General features: G+C 37.1%; 1 pseudogene across 1 annotated transcript; it reads right to left on the bottom strand.

Annotated features, from left to right (window-relative positions):
• Nucleotides 1–1,864: 1,864 nt before the first annotated feature.
• LOC306884256 (sideroflexin-5-like) lies at nucleotides 1,865–15,975 on the bottom strand (annotated as a pseudogene). The gene is made up of 13 exons (XR_013785926.1): nucleotides 15,821–15,975; nucleotides 13,166–13,234; nucleotides 12,966–13,086; nucleotides 12,558–12,590; nucleotides 12,019–12,044; nucleotides 11,863–11,916; nucleotides 11,720–11,776; nucleotides 10,429–10,494; nucleotides 8,749–8,839; nucleotides 6,528–6,643; nucleotides 6,342–6,427; nucleotides 3,416–3,533; nucleotides 1,865–2,630 (listed from the first exon to the last, which is right to left on the bottom strand). The product of XR_013785926.1 is annotated as a sideroflexin-5-like (transcript).
• Nucleotides 15,976–16,409: the final 434 nt, after the last annotated feature.

The raw sequence follows: 16,409 nt of genomic DNA, 5'->3' as shown, positions 1-16,409 counted from the left end.
CTGCGTCGACCTACCACTGGACTCACTCCCTTCCAGTGTGTGCTCGGGTACCAGCCACCACTATTCCCCTGGTCTGGAGAACCTTCTGAAGTGCCTGCAGTGGATTACTGGTTCCGGGAGAGCGAGAGGGTCTGGGACGATGCTCACCATCAGCTCCAGCGAGCAGTACGCAGATGACAGCAGACCTTCGCAGATCCGAGGCCCCACAATACCAACCAGGACAGAAGGTCTGGCTGTCAACCAGGGACATCAAGCTGTGCCTGCCCTGCAGAAAGCTAAGTCCCAGATATGTTGGCCCCTTCACCATCAGTAAGCAAGTCAACCCAGTCACATTTCAGTTGCAGTTGCCCCCACACTACCGTATTAACCCTACCTTTCACGTATACCTCCTGAAACCTTACCACCCACCTGTTTCTCCGTCCACAGAGCCTGGTCCGAGTGAGGAACCCCCTCTCCCGTTAATCCTGGAAGACGGAGCGGTGTATAAGGTGAAGGAGATCTTGGATTCCCGGAGCCGTGGTGGCCGCTTGGAATACCTCGTAGATTGGGAGGACTACGGCCCAGAGGAGAGATCATGGATCCCCAGAGATGACATCCTGGACCCAACGCTACTGGAGGAATTCCATGCGACCCATCCTGACCGTCCAGCTCCCAGAGGAAGGGGTAGGCCACCACGACGTCGGGGCGTTCGGCCCTCTGGAGCGGGCCGTGGAGAGGGGGGTAATGTCACAGATCGGCCAGGCTCCCCATCCAGCCAATCACAACGAGCACCCTCACCGGAATACTAATCAGCACACCTCACGTCATCTGCACCTCATCAAGACACCTCACACCTCACAACAGCCAAATGTCCGGTCTCGTTCGTACATAGTGGACTCCTAAGTGTTATCTCTGTGATTTACCTGTGATATACATACCTGTGAACTTACCTCTTGTGTCTTCTCTGAGTGTTGTCTCCATCCGTGTCCTGGACCCCAGTCTGTCCTTCCTGGAAGCTTCCCCCGAAGTATTGAGGTGTGTGGTTCCCATCTGTCCACGAGCTCCTGTCGGTATACACCACGGTTCTGTGAGAAATCCCATTGCATCATACTCCATCCTTGCACCTTCAACAGTACATTCTTCTGTCTCTGCTCATCTGCCTTAAAATAAACCTTACCTGTTTTTGTATCCCATGTGTGGAGTCTGCTTGTGTAACAGCAGTAATGTTACCCTCATTAATGCGGTCATGTGCATGTTGTGCAACTGTGTATGGCAGTCCTGCACGGTTAATGATTCTACATGCGGCTTCATGTCATGTCTCTCCTCACTACTGCCCACTGTGATCTGTTCCCGTGACAACCAGGTAGAAAAACACACAAGTCCACTCCCTCATTCTAGCGATGGATCTAACGATAAAATAGAAGTTTACAGGAATAATTTTACAGTCCTGCCAAAGGAACTCAAACACATCCAAATAAAAGCAGAGATACAATCATCTATAAACAATATAACAAATGGATGGAAAAAGAAGAAAGCAGAAATTGCACAAATGTGTATATTGTTTCTGTTCATTAACCATGATAATAATGTTTTAAGGGGTTTCTGTGTATTTTCTTGAACAAAGCAAAAGAGAAAAGCATTTGATTTTATCGTATGTTTGAGTGTGTGGTTTCTGCAGTGTGCAAATAAAAAAGAAAACCAATGTCAAAAAACTGAAAAAAAAATTGTAGATAAAATTGAGCGAGTCTGATCAATTTGAGTTAATTCTGACCTATACAAAACAGTTATAGAATAATGTTTCTGTAACAACAGACAACAGTGTATGTTCTGCCATATGTATAATGATATAAAATATGTATAATGATAATGACAGTTCTACAGAGATGTAACAAATAAGATTTATTAAGTAATATAGATCATAACTTATAACATATAGAATATATAAAAGTTATACATCTTTTCCACATGGGAATAACTGGTAATTCATTATTATTTTTTAAAATAACAATTTTAGGTTTAATTCTGTGTTAAAAACAAACCTAATTACAGCTGTTACTGGTAATTCATTATTTTTAATTCCTATTCAATTTTAGTATCATTTGGGGTTTGTAAAGCCATTTTTAAATAACAATTGAATTATGTGTAAAAAAAATCCATTACAATAGATTAAAATCTCAAAATGGATTGTTTATTCATTGTTTTAAAACAATTACTTAGTAAACTTAGTTATTTTTCAGTCTTTTGTAATCAGATAATACAGAACTGCTTGAATGGGAAGGTTGGTAATTATGTAAATGTAAAGTACATCACAGGGAAATTCAAAAGAATACTTGTTTTCACTGCTGTAAATATCCTGAAATACCCTATTTGCAACTTCCACGTTCAAGTGCATGGAAAGCGGATGATTAGCACTGGTGTGAGTCTGTCTCTGTGTGTGGCTGAGAGAGGATTCACATTCACACACAGCAGGAACAATCCAGTGAGATGCAATCAAAATTTGTAATGACGCTTTGCATTTTTCTGTTCTGTAAGGACAGCGGCATTAGTTGCTGGGTGTCAAGCATTCTGATTGGTTACAGACCCTTGTTGTAGGTCAAGATCTTGCACTCTGTTGCAGCAGCGATCTCTGGCTCGAGCTCTGACACGTGGATCTGAGAGACAGGAAGCAGGTGCGGTCAAAATATGACAAATACATGTAAATAACCTTATACGTGGACTGCATTTATAGCTTAACTATGAGGTTCATTTAATTTAGCTTTAGTGGTAACAGAAGTGCCAGGAAAAGATTGTAACATAAAATTTGCTCGTATATGATTCCTCTGTTTTGATTACGGAGTGTTTTTATTTTTATACTGACATTAACATTCAGATCTTTTGGCTGCAGCGAGATAACAATTCACAGCAATCATTAAGTCCATAAGATGTTTAAAATGTTTCATCAAATGAGAATTAAAAGTGTGTCATGTCTTTCCAGCCTCGAGCATTTTTCACAGTCAAAACTGACACTTCAGCCATCATAAAAAGCTCAAATGAAGCAGCGAGCACTGGTAAATATCCAAACCAGGGCCAAAACTTGCAATATTTTGCTCAGAAACAGATGGCGATGAGTGTGTGAGTGTGTGAGGCAGAATCTGAAACAGACATCCTGTGGGGTGTGAAAAGGTGGGGGGGACAGGAGTGGAGTTTTTTGGGAGCGTTCGTCTGGAACCCTCGGAAAAGTGTAAAGAGGGAGCGAGAGAGTGAGAGGAGAGGAGGAGGGGAGGGGTGGGAGAGGAATGGAAGTAGTTGGCAGCACATATGTCTGCAGTTCAGTAACCATATGGATGAACAGCTTAATAAACACCATTTTAAATCATAACCGTCTTCGCGGCAGACAAAGAGAAGGGGACGGAGAGAAAGTGCGAGCGGATGGAGGGAGGTGTGTGCGAGTGCTCACCTGACTGTTTTGGGGGAACAGGCTGATGGCAACAGGCAGCGCTAGGCCGAACGCGCAGAGACACACCATGCTGTGAACAGGCAGCCCGAGACGAGGGCGCTTCTGCAGCAGAGGGAGCCTAACGTACAAACACCCACAAAAATGCATATGTTATTGGCAAGACAGTGAGCATTTTTGTTATTAAAGGCGCTCGCTGACACTTTCGAACTGCTGTGCGTGATTGCTCCCTGACACCTCCCCCTCCCTCCCTGGCCGCAGTGCGTGTGGGGGGTTGTGGGATAGCGTGCTCTGCAGGAGTCCTCCAGAGTAGTCCTGCTTTAATGAAGGCAGCGACTGCCTAATGATGACTTCATCAACACACACGCATGATGAGCTTTAATTGGCCACCAGAAACTCTCTCTCTCTGTGTAGATGTGTATGTTTGGGAGAGAAACGGACCGGGGGAAGGATCAAAGTATGTTAAAGACCTTTTATCGTGTCCATCAACTGCTCTAAATAAATCAACACACTCATCCATCACTCTCCTGCGAAGAGGGCAAAGCTGAACTGAAGTGACATGTAGTAAACAACAGTTGCTGCCTTTAAACGAAACGCATCCTATGATATTACGGATGTACAATATTTATCTTCATGTTATGATCAATAGCCAATTAAAAAGCAGATAAAAATAATGAAGAATTACTAAAATCAAAAATCCATTTACATTTAGTTTGCTAGAGATTACATATAAAAGTATATCTAAATGTAAAAATGAGGGTAAAAGGCATTTCAAATGTAATCAAATCATTTTTTGGTAAGACGTTACTTGAAGCCTTTATGTGTAATGCATTATATATTTTCATGAATAATTGTAATCAAGTTCAAATACATTATAATATTTGCAGATTGCTTGTTGCATCTGAAATTGGTTGTTTGCCCTGTATTTTAATGCATTAAAGAGTATTATAACATATTATAATATCATATTTACAATTATTCATGAGAACAATGAATTATAAGGTATATTTAATTGCATAAAAAATACTTTTATAATGCACTATATATAAATGTTTTAAGTGCTACTAATTCTTTATATTACACTGAAAAAAAATGAAAAAAACATTTTTTAAGGTAAGTGGTTGCAAACAATTTATTTTAGCTACATTTAAATAAAAACAATTTTGAAAGTTAGTCAACTAAATGTTTATTGAAATGTAGCTAAAATACATCAATTGCAACCACTTACCTTAAAAAAATTGTAAATTCAATGAATCATTTTTTTCCAGCGTACAAAAAAAATTACATTTAAAAAATCTTGACAGTACAGATAACTACATAAAATATTATCAGTTCCTATCACAATAACATCTTAAAGAAGTAATTAAATTAATACATTTTAAAATGTTGTAAAATTTCAATCAGCTAATAAGCATCGAAGTCATATTTGCTTGGTTATGTCTAAAGCTCATTTAAATTTCATCTAGAACATTTCATGTGACAATGCTGAATCTTGCAAGACAGTCTGAAACCATTTTCATACTTTAATGTAAAAACGCCGTCAATGACTGTTCAGCAAAGCAGCTGTCTTCATTTTTGGACACAGCTAGAGAGACAGGTGAAAGGTTTAAGCACCACACATATATCACACAGACTCCTCTCAGCGCTCTAATTAATCAAGAATAGCCCTGGCCCTCAGCCCCACACTCAAAGCAGTGACCCTCCTGCAGCCCTGTTCTTGCTTCATTGAGAGCCAGTGAGGGTGAGCTGACAGGCAGCATAGCAGAGGACAACTCACCATTTACTGCCGCTCTCACACAGACACACACACACACACACATAGCTGCACACACCTGCGAATCAAGAGCAGGAAGAATTTGAGGAGGTTGCGACATAGATTAGCAGTCATTGAATTCTGGTGAAGAGTCGATCCCACTCTTCAACAGAAATGTGCATTTTGCATTTTAGAATTTGATATAAAAGGAGTGAAATGTTTGAAAACTTCTTTCTGAACTAAAGTTTAAAGGAAATCAGATTTTGAAGGTGGGCTTTTGGTCTCCAATGCCACATATACTGTAGACATGACATTTCCGGTCTGGCTAGACAGACATTATAGGAATAGTTAAAAAACTAAAATTTGTCATCATATTTTATCATTTCTTTTCCTCAGTGAACCACAAAAGGAGACTCTTTAAACATTTTAGGATTGGTAAGATTAGTTAATGTATTTGAAATAAGTCTCTCACCAAGGCTGCATTTATTTGATACAGTAAAACAGTAATATTGTTAAATATGAAATTTAACATTTTAAAATTATATTTATTCCTGTGATTGCACAGCTGAATTTTCAGCAGCCATTACCCACACATGAGTCTTCAGAAATGTCAAATGTCTTTACGGTCACTTTTGTTCAATTTAATGCTTTCTTGCTGAATAAAAGTATTAATTTCTTTCAAAGGAATTTTTTTTACTGGCCCCTTTAAATTGTGGCACATTTAGTATGACATTAGTCTATGCGATCTGTGCACTTTATTTTAAGTATTTTGTAGTCATATGATTTCTGTAAGGAAAAGGCTGAAATTTAAGCTATGATTCACTGATAGATCTCCTAACCAATCATGGTGTGCCACCATTTAATTCTAAGCATATTCAAATTGCACAAGTTCAGAAAACACTGAATATAGCATATTGCATGGACCACTATATTCCACTGTCATATTTTGAACCTGACAGCCAAACATCTCCTTGTCTATATAGGAATAAAAAAATGAGAAAGTTTGGTACATTTGAAGGTTATATGAATGATGCATAAAAAGTTGTGATCACATCAAACTGTGAAATACAAATATACCAGGTGCACATTGGTGTATGATTTCTGAGGTAAACTGTGCGATGGTGCTGTAAAAATAACTCAAGTCTGAAATATCAAATTCACAAGAACTCCTCTGACCTCTCCAGCATGGCCATTATTAAAGGCGGCAGCAGGAGAACAGGCATGGGCAGCACGACACGAGTCAGGGATGTCTCCATCAGAGCCTGAACAAAAAGACATTTATCAGACCAGAACTCACAATAGGACTGCACAAAAGCTGCCAGTAACATTTCGCCTCACATGTGCAAAAGGATCCATACTCACATGCCTGGCAGCCAGCTTTGAGGTGCCCACCACATTGCCTTTGTCGTCCAGTACGCTGATGCCCTCTGAAAGCTCAGTGTGGCGCATCAGCAAAACATTACACACGTTGGCACTTGCTAAATAAAGGGAGAGCTGCAGTTAGAAAACAGGACTTGATCACAAACACAATTCCATCTGATAACTTAACTATTTGGATCCAGTGAGAGAAAATCATGTGAACTGGACTCAAGAAAAGTAAAAAGCAGTCAATGTGCTCAATGCATATGGGGTATAAGCGGTGCTATTTTATATCTAAACAGTCAACTAGGCCAGAAATGTCAATTATACAGAATGTACAGGATTATCAGTAGCACTTTCTTTTACAGTCCTGTTCCGCATGTACATACTATGTACAATAACTAGGTACTAACCCTGAACGTACCCCTAACTCATGTAAAAGTGCAACCGGATTATCAACTGAAATTAGAAGAAAGCCTACTAAAAAGTTAGTAATATGATGTGTCATGCCAAGGGTAAGTTGAATCATTGGGGAGGACGCTAACAATTTCCATTTCAAATAAAAATATGCATGTAATTCTTATTTGCTGCACATTACTCGCATTTTGTAAAACCATCCAGGCGAGTTTAATATTCAATATTTTACAACAGTATATGTATAGTAATAGTAGGACTTGTAACAGTATATGCATTTGCAGGCAAATTATGATCATTCACACACACACACACACACACACACACACACACATACATATATATATATATATATATATATATATATATAAATATATATAATAAATTTTTGAACATAAAAATCGTGACATGCAAACAGTTTTTATCATTAAAAATTTTAAATACTACAGAACGAACAGAATACAATAGTAATAACCTGTAAGAGAGTCCCCGCCTGTGGATATTAAAATAAAAGCAATCAAAACTGGAAAACATTCATGATCTGGAATGTTGGTGCTAAGAGGGGTTAACTGGATATAAAACAAATAGTTTCATATGGTCATGTCAAAGTGCACACGTGAATTACAAGCAGAATAATGATTTACTTCCAGGCATTATCATCTGTGGCATGTGGTGAGATTGGTGTGGGTGTGTGTGAGAGAGAGAAACAGAGAAATAAAGAGAGCCTGAAGCATTTTTAATTTACAGGCCTTGTGTTGTGAGTTATCAGTGTTCAGTGCTGCAGTGTTGTGGGGCTGAGTTAATTGGCTGAGTAAATAGCTATTCACCTCTGAGGGGTTCAGACCCAGGCCAATTAAACACACACACACACACACACACACACACTCGCAGAATCAAAAATGGAGAACAAAGAAACATAAACAAACGCATACTAAATTTTATATGAAGGAGGTCCTGCTTTAGGTCACCCGCAAAAACCATTATGAAAATATCTTTATAAAAGTTGCTAAATTCAAGATGTCCTTTTGAGGTTAACAAAAAAAAAAAAAAAAGCATTTTACTTGAAATGTATATAAATGCTAATAATGCAAAATAAAATCAAAGGCAAGTTTCAAACACTTTGCCTCCACTGCGTTCCATTAGTTACATTTAATTGCCTTTTATAACTGAACATTAAAAAACAACAACAACAACATGGCGGCCTGGAGACAGGGAACTCAGTGCTAACACAGAGAGCACTTTAGGCCTAATTAACCAATTAGAGAGCGGCAGCCGAGAGCTAACAAGGTCCCGTTACCCCTGCCCAGAGAGGTGAGGGGGAACCTGCTGATTTAATTAAAGGGGTGGGGTGGGGGACAAAAACAATTTAATTACAGCCAAGCATTCCCAAGGCATTGTGGGACAGTCTTCCTCAGCCCCTCTGGACCTGTTTGAGCCTCAGAACGCTAATGGAACACTGAGATAACATTTCAGCAGCAGCCCCCTGTGACAACAGGATCAGTCAAAACACAACAATAAACAAACGCTTGCGCTTTAATGAAAGTCTGAACAAATGCTCATTTAGAAATTGAGTATCATTACAAATGCAAAGATGTGAGCTTTCAGACAGCAAAAGAGCTGACTGAAAACTGTAGGCATTAATTAATATCGTGCATTACTCAATCGTTTTATGATTTATTAATCAGCAATTTAGCAAGACTGCATGACAGGATGCTTGATTTCTGTCATAAACACAACAGGGTGGATTAAGCGGTGCATGCCAGAAAATCTACAGATACATAAACATGCTCTCACACACACATGCACATACCAACAGCAGGGAACGGGATGAACCTCTGGACCAGGATTCTTGTAGCTGGACTGAAATGCTCAGCTCTTTTAATAAGAAGATTCAGCCCCACCTGTGCACAAAGTCAATTACATTTAATTTATTTAAAATTAAAATAAATAAAATATTTTAAAAATAAACAATTATAAATGTGTACACACACAGAGTTCAAAAGTTTGATGTCAACATTTTTTTCTTTCAAAGATATTAATATTTGTATTCAGAAAGGACACATGAAACTACCAATGTTACAAAAGATTTCTATTTCAAATAAATGCTGTTCTTTTAAACTTTATTAAAAATCCAGAAAAAGTATCACACATATTTCCACACAAATATTAAGCAGCACTGTTTTCAACATTGATAACAAAAAATGTTTCTTGAGCAGAAAATCAGCATATTAGAATAATTTCTGAATGACAGATTAAAGCCACACACACACACACACACACAAACACACACACTGCTTCATTGTCACATAATTCATAATAAAGACTGGAGTAATGGCTACTGAAAATTCAGCTATATAAATGACATTTTAAAATATATTAAAATAGAAATCAGTTTTTTTCAATTGTAATATTTCACGCTATTACTGTTTTACTGCATTTTTCATCAAATAAATGCAGCATTAGTGAGTATAAGTAACTTTTTACTGACTTCAAACATTTGAACAGTAGTGTGTGTATATGTTTTATTATAATACTTAATTTCTTTATTTACATTTTTTCATAATTAATTTTTTTCTTTAATTAACAAGACAATGTAGCCCAGACAGGAAAATAGGTGAAGAAAAGGAGGAAATTTGAACTGTGTGCCCATGAGCACAGCACATTTACACGTGTAGAGCACTCACATTACCCTCTGTGCCACAGCTCTGACTTTATATTACACCAATCTCTCCTTTATTTAGAGAGTGACATCTCACAGAATCATAGAGCATGACAGATCCATGTTTATGAGCTCTGTCTTTAAATTCAGCTCAAATGAGAACTGGTTGCTAACCTAGTGAAACAATGAAATTTTAAATGGATCTAATATAATAACTATAACCCATGAAGTCAAAAATGTTATGGAGATAATACACATATGCTTTCATAGTAACCTTAAAAGCACGTAACTCCCAGTGGGATTCGTGACAGGTCATGACAGGCTATGCTAAGTTGTTTCTCATCTTGCTTTGTGAGTCTCTGGTCATCTCTATGAGCTCCAGTTAAAGGCTCGTCTAACAAACATCTGAGAATCAAACCCATTCACATCCCTTCCCTTCCCAGTAGGGGTCTTCAGAGGGATTGTAGTTTTAATTAGTGCCCCCCTCCCATATTTCTCACAGGCATGGGGCCATTTGTAGTTGTCGTCACCATGGTTCTGCTTGTCATGCCCCTGGGCATCAAACTGCCGCCCAGCAGGGCAGCTAATTGGCTCTAGAGGATACAGGGGGAGTGACTAGAAGGATATGCAATTCAGCAATGTGAAATACAGCAAAGGGCTCTGTGTGCCTATGTGATGCTATCAGCCTCCATCAGTTTGCTTATTAAAATGTAAAGTCACGTAATACTAGAAAAGTCATGAATAATATTTTTCTCGGTTAGCGTGAAATGGCAATTCAAAATTAAAGGAGAAAAAGACATAATACAGTTACGTGCATGCATGTGAACTCACTGCAATAGTAACTGCACTGCTGACTGCACCAAGGTAACCCTGGAAAAACTTTGACATTGGCGTGGTCTGAAAACATAAAAAAAGCATAAATTAAATGAATAAAATGAATGAACGTGGCATTTTTGGTAGCACTTGGAGCTTGTATATATAATCCTTTCTAAGCACATTATTACTCATTATAATGCATGCATAGTATCTTATAAAAGAAGGGCAACTCTTTACAATAAGGCCTTATTTTGGAACAAGTATTGTTCTTTGTTATTTAAAGTTTACTAATGTTAACAAATGAAACCTCATTGTACAGTGTTACAAAAACAACATGTATCATGAATCCAACATTTATATATAACGTATAATATTTGTGTTTTAACTTTTTAGAATATTATTATTTATTATAACACATTATATCCTCTAAAGTTACAATAGACGATATTTCCCATAGTTATAATATATTATATGTCTCTCATTTTGTGTTTAAGATCTGCACAGTATCTTACTGTATCTTATAAGTGGTCTTTTATGATTCTTGTAAATATCCAAAATTGTGTACAATATGCTCATAATATTTATAAATGGTCACTGTCTGCTTAAGATCTAAGGTATCATGAATGGGTTATATGATACATCTGCTTTGAACCTTTGTATTGTAATTTCAAAAAAGCCATATTGCATTGTAAAATGGTTTCCAATGAGTGTAAACTAGCGCACACTGAAATTAGCATTAACTCACACTCCAATACGAACAATCAAGATGTAGCAAGCAATGTCAAGATGCAAGACTTCGAGAATTATAATCCATTATAACTTAAGGGGATAAAACATGGTGTGCAATGCATGTTATACATAATCATACTCTTAAAAGTTATAACCATAAATAGGTAAGTATTACAATGTATTACAACTGTTGCAACGATTTTTCATGAGATGATACAACATTTTATACAAATTTTATACAGCATTATGCATGCATTATAATGAATACACTTGATTCTGATGGCAATGCTGAAATCATGTAACCGTGGGGTAGTTCTTTTTAATTGCTTTTTAATTCTGATGATTGTCTTCATAAAATAGTTCATATGTAAAGATTATCATGATAAACAAAATGTGTAAAAATCATAAATTTTTTGTTGTTCACAGAGCTTATTTTCTGCAATTATCCAAAAGCCTATTGGGTTTTTGGAAATATATCACTGCATCACTTTTTAATGATAATTTTAGATATATATGTGAACATAAAATATTCCATGCCTTATGTACTGGACAAAATTATATTACTTATATAACGCACCTTAGATGCATTACGGTTGCAGTAGTTGACACAGGCATTGTGGCTCTGGTTCAGCCACTGTGAGAAAGACAGTGAGACAGTGAGTTCAGAGTACACAGAGCTTAGACTGACTTTTCATCTGGAAAGACAAGAAAAACAGATACCTGCCAGAAGATGGTGGAAGCAAATGTCTGATTGGGTAAAAGGAGACCTACAACCTATAAATGTAGGCATAAGAAGTGATTTAAAGTTTACATCTGATGACCCAGACAAAAAGGAAAAGTTGATAGAAAGAAAATCGCAATTTCACAATGACCTACCACTGGAGTACCAAAGGGCACAAAACCTGAAAGGAAAAGGAGATGATTTCAGGAGAAAATGAACCCTTGATCCAATAATGAAATCACAGTAAGACTGTAATTTTGACATTCGAATAGGCTGGACCAGACCATTTCATGTCATGTTTGGTTTAATGATCAGGATTATAGACTCTCATATGACTTTATTACTGACCTTTAACACATTAATAAAATCCTCATTACTCATAAAAGATAGCGTGGTTCAGAGGCAGCCATCATAATTGTCAGGCAGGTCTCTCTCTATATGTTCTCCCTTTAAATAGTGGTGTTAACAGAAGACTAAAATACTCCTATTTCTGAGTGGCCCAACAACACTTCCAGACAGCAGGAGGGAGAGGGTTTAATCAGAGCCCAGCTGAGTGTGACCTTTGCCAACAGATCGGTCCAGAGAGACCCCCTACCACCTAACTCCAGTCTCCAGAGCTGGTAACAAGCAGAAAACTGCCTACCACCCATGACACAGACACACATACACCCCGAAAACACACTCACACCCTTACCTGACATGCGAAAAGGCATGGGGATCTTCTCTCCTGTGAGAAAAGAGAGAAATGTTTACAAGTATTGCATCCTCACTTTGATTTTGTGTAACTGAAGTTACCAAGAAAACTGAATTTCTTTACACAGCACATGCGAATTTTGAATTTGATCGGCTAATGTTTGTTCCTCTGCTCACATAGCCATATTACTCACATTATCTTTAATGCACTCTTTAAAAAAGGCTCTTTATTGACATCTGTGGTTCCATAGAGAACCTTTAACATCAATGGAATCTTTCCATTCCACAACAGGTTCTTTATAGCGAAAAAATAGTTGTTTTAAAAACTGAAAGTTTATTCACTGAAAGGTGCTTTGGTAAACCAAAAATGCTTCCCCTATATGGCATAAACATGTAGCAAACTTGACACAATGGGGGTTTCCAAATGACCTTTTAATGGGCCCCAAACCTACCTGCACATTAGTCACTTCTGGAGGCAGAGTTCCATTTTTGAACTGATCCAAGAGTTTCATACATTCATTTAAATTTTTCTGAAAAAAAGTGAAAACAGCATTCACATACAAATTATCAAATTATTTGAGGTTTACCTTTCAGAAAAATTTCGCTTACCTCTGACACGAAGAGTGTGCGAGGGTCGATCACATTCAGGAAATGTCTTAGTCTGCCATAAAATGAACCCTGAAAGTAACAGCGAAACTTTAACAAATAGAACTACAAATTACACTCCATTATCATGTAGGGAATTAAACAACTCTCTCACAGCAATTCATAATATTGTACAGTAAATTTTGGCGAATTTGTGGCTAATTTGTATGCATCTCAATTAAATGCTTGAAGATTGTTTCTAGTTTTCTAACATTAAAGGTGTAGCAAATTGAGAGAAAGCAGCAAAGGAAGTGAGATCACCAGAAGGGGTACTTGCCTGGAGGATATTAATTCCACCTTAATTCTATAGATAATATAAGTTAAATAAGTTTATAAGTTAAACATGTAGTCTAGTGTACTTGGTTTGTTGAGAAGGTTCATTGTTTTAGTTTAAAAATGCAATAGAAATGGAACAAGAGGTGAAGTGATACATTTAATTTTGTATTTAATGTCTTCTTTTTTTACTCTATTTAGTGTAGTGGAGATATTTAACTGTTTAAAATGGCATCATGTCATTTGGCATCACATTTTAAAACGACAATGACAAAAATTAGGCTAGATATTTGTCTTTGTTGATTTGTAACTAACTAAATTAACTTCACTTACAGGCCTACTAGGCCTAGTTGTTGCTTAATGATATACTTGTTGCTTTATTAATTTATTTGTGTCTGTGCAAATGATGATTTCCACCTACAGTATCCAATCAATTCCAAAAATACTAAAGTTACTTCTTGTCTTGAAGGTCAGGTCTGTGTGGAACAAGAACAGTTCAGTTCTGTGATTAATAATCATGATTATTAATCATATGTTCACAATTTCCTTAAATGATTCGCCAAATGATTTCTGAGGTCCCAGAAACTTTCTCCAGACGTGGGAGTCAGCTGCTGATGCAGACTCTGCCACCAGGGCCAAACCAGTTGTTTTCGCGCGCCAGGTGTGTCCGCCTCATTATGTGCGCGCACCAACTGTCTGCTGGCTGATCTGTAGACCTAAAAAGTTCTTCCAACGCAATTAAAATGTTCAAATGTGTGTGTGCAAGGAGGAATGCAAGATTTTAAAGCAGCATGCAACATATTCTCTGTTTATCACGTCTAACAGACGGTCCTTTACATATATGAAGGACGGTATCGCTGGAGCAATAACAGCAGATGTGAATCATCTGTATTAAATAAATAAATTAATGATTAAATAAATTGCCTCTTTCTCTGAGGTTAAAGTTATTGAGTCACTAATGCATACAAAATAGTTTAAATAGTTTTTTGTCACAGTGAATGCTCCAGTTTCCACATGTTTTAATAGAGAACGTTGTTAATGAACTAGCTTTGGCACAAAATAGTTTTTAACTAAGTTTTATCTTGATTCTGAAGCTCAGAAATAATTAATTGAAAGGGTGATAATTATAGGGGTCTATACTAAGTAACTGAACCCCTAAAGAATGTCAAAAGAATTCTCAAAAGGTCTCTAAAAGTATGTATTTTAACACATACAAGTAAATATGTTTCTACAAACCACAAAAGTTAGATTAGATATAAATAACGTAACGAGGTAACGTTAACCATAACAACAGTAGGCCTACGGTGCTCGTTACAATCCACATTAAACTATTTGTCAACGTTTTGTTAAAATATATGTTAAAATATAACCCGATCACATGAATGTGCATAATGGCACGATTTTCTATTTCTATTTGGCGTAGCCTACTATTTATAGGAAAAAATGGACTTTGGCGTGCATATGATTCGCAATTGGTAGGTTTAGGGGTGTGGAGTAGGTAGGTGTGTATTATATTTAGGCCAAAATGCATATTGCACGCCAACAGCGTATCTTATGCACGCCAAAGTCAGTTTCTGCGTATAAATAGCACGTAAAATACACACAAAAAATGTGCTGATATGCATTTTCGTGAGACCTGGCTCCATGTATCGAGGGGTGAGAACTAGAAAGGCGTAAGTGACATTTCACCAACTTTACAGGAGAACCAAAACAAAACTTTTAACATAGTTTGATCTGACTTTGTGTACTGATTTAAATTGTTTATAATAAAAACGTTGTACACCAATGGATGTACTTTTGCCAGTAGAAAGAGCTCATTAAGAGCTTTCATCTGATATATATATATATATATATATATATATATATATACACACATTTCACCAAAAATGTCACTTACAACCTTCTGGTTCTCACCCCTCAACATGACGTTCTGTGTTAGTAAAGAGAATTCGAACTTTCTTTCTTTCATTTAAAATGCTGACCCGCTGTTTTAGGCTATACTATTGTATTTCTGCCAATAATCTAAATAAAATGTGCTTGTTTTATTCTATGCAACATTAATACTTATTACATTTTGCAAAGCAGTCGTGTCACCAACAGAGGTCGCTGTTAATGCGACTTAAACGAGGAGTGAGGGCGGAAGAAGCAAACAATGCAGTGAACAGTTTGCTTTTGATTTGGTTTTAGCGAGAAAATTTAACTGGATCCCTTTTTAGCAGCAACAGGCGGGTCCTCTCAAACAATTCAGCTCCAAACCCGTCTGCTGTAAGCCTAGCGAAATCAACCAGATGCAAAAGCACAAGTTTCACATTCGTATGCACTGGTCCGGCTGTTGTTTAACGTTACCTGATCAAACCGAGACTCGCCGAGTCTAAACGGAGGGCACTCAGTCGATGCAGGCATGGCAGGGGTTCCCAGATACACAGTGCAGTCTAAAACAAGGCTGTTTTACTGAGATCTCAAAGTTACGAAGAGTTCCCTCAGAGTGAGCGAGTCATCCGTATTGCATTTTGGGTAATGTCGTTTTCTAACAGGCCAAAGGATTTGTGTGATTAATTAACTTTAAAGAGAAGCTTAAAAATTTGCCATGAACGTCAGTGAATACTTGTTTTTCTTTTATTAATAAATGAGGTAATTTAGTCATTATTATGACTTTGTTACTGTACAGGGTGTGATTTGATTCATACCCTATAATGTATTTACCCAAGATAGTCATTCCTCAAATAGCTGGTCTACATGCTGTGCAATATGAATTATGTAAATTATGCTCTCCTATTAGTATGCTCTAAAAATTAGTGTGAGCAAATCTAAATCTTTTTAGCACATTTGTTTCACTAATAGCGTGACTGAAAGCTAAATGTCATATAAATTATTTATGAGGCAAATTTCATTTGGGTTTATTTTAAAGCAAGCAAAAAAAAAAAAAAAAAAAAAA

The sequence above is a fragment of the Barbus barbus genome (assembly GCF_936440315.1).
Source record: "Barbus barbus genome assembly, chromosome: 18".
Taxonomy (NCBI): Eukaryota; Metazoa; Chordata; class Actinopteri; order Cypriniformes; family Cyprinidae; genus Barbus; species Barbus barbus.
The sequence above is the reverse complement of the archived record's forward strand: the minus strand, read 5'-3'. Positions and strand labels throughout refer to the sequence as shown.